Raw genomic sequence first — 1,171 nt, 5'->3', positions numbered from 1 at the left:
TTTTGGCAAGACATAACTTTGATGGATCAGTGTTTCAAGGAACTGGAAGACAATAGATGGGGCTATAGGCTGTATATACATGTAGCATCCAGATGCTTTTGTTACTGTTCAGTCATTTTAGTCATGTCCGACCCTTCCATTACCCCATTTGGGGTTTTCTTGGCAAAGACACTGTAGTGGTTTGCCAGTTCCTTCTCCAACTCATTTTGTATACGAGGAAACTGAGGCAGAGTTAAGTGACTTGCCCAGGGTCACACAACTAGAAGCTGAAGCCAGATTTGAGCTCAGGCAGATGAGTCTTTCTGACTCCAGGACTGGCACTCTATCCACTGTGTCACTGTGCTGCCTATCCACATTCTACCACAGCATGTGTCATAACAACCCTAAGAAACAATGACATAAAGGAGCCACTTTAAAAAATAAACTGCCTTAATCAGTTATCCACTTTAATTCATAATCAAAAGAGGCAAAATGTTGTAGTGGCTAGTAGAGCCTTTGAATCAAGATCTGGGTTCAAATCCTGCCTCTGATGTGCACCACGTGTCCATGGGCAAACTGCTTTACCTCTAAGGGCCTCTTGACAAATTTCTAAGATTATAAAGGCCAGAAGACTTGTTGATGGGCATCGGTGTAGGGAGTTTCCATAAGGAAAGTTCTCCAAACTGATGAAATAACAGGTCCAGACCAATAACAACAATGACAAAAGACCCCAAACAAATCAAAATAAAAAAAAATAATGAAGGTGTTGATAAAGCACAATTTATCTGAGCCATTAACCTAGAGCTTGCTATAGATGTTAAACTACTGCTTATCCATATTTCCTCTTCTTCCTAAATAAAGGTAATACTATAGTATCAGGACCTGTCAACACTTTTCTTCAAGCCACTCTTCAAAACAAATTTGGCAGAATCTGTTTTTCAACATAAATACAACCTTTATGTATTCAACAGAATATAAATTCCTTGAAGACAAGCAGTGCTCAATTTTTATCTTTGCATCCCCAATGCCTAGCTTATTGTCTGCCATGTAGTAGGCCTATTGATTGATCGATTGATTCCCAGAGTTGTATCAAAGCAGAGAAAAATGAACAATAATGACCCTCTAAGAGAGAACTGTTGAACTCTGAATGTTGATTGAAGCATTTTTTTTTACTTTATTTTTCTTGTGTATG

The sequence above is a fragment of the Vombatus ursinus genome, unplaced genomic scaffold (genome assembly GCF_900497805.2).
Source record: "Vombatus ursinus unplaced genomic scaffold, bare-nosed wombat genome assembly UNPS02014832.1, whole genome shotgun sequence".
Lineage (NCBI taxonomy): Eukaryota > Metazoa > Chordata > Mammalia > Diprotodontia > Vombatidae > Vombatus > Vombatus ursinus.
The sequence above is the reverse complement of the archived record's forward strand: the minus strand, read 5'-3'. Positions refer to the sequence as shown.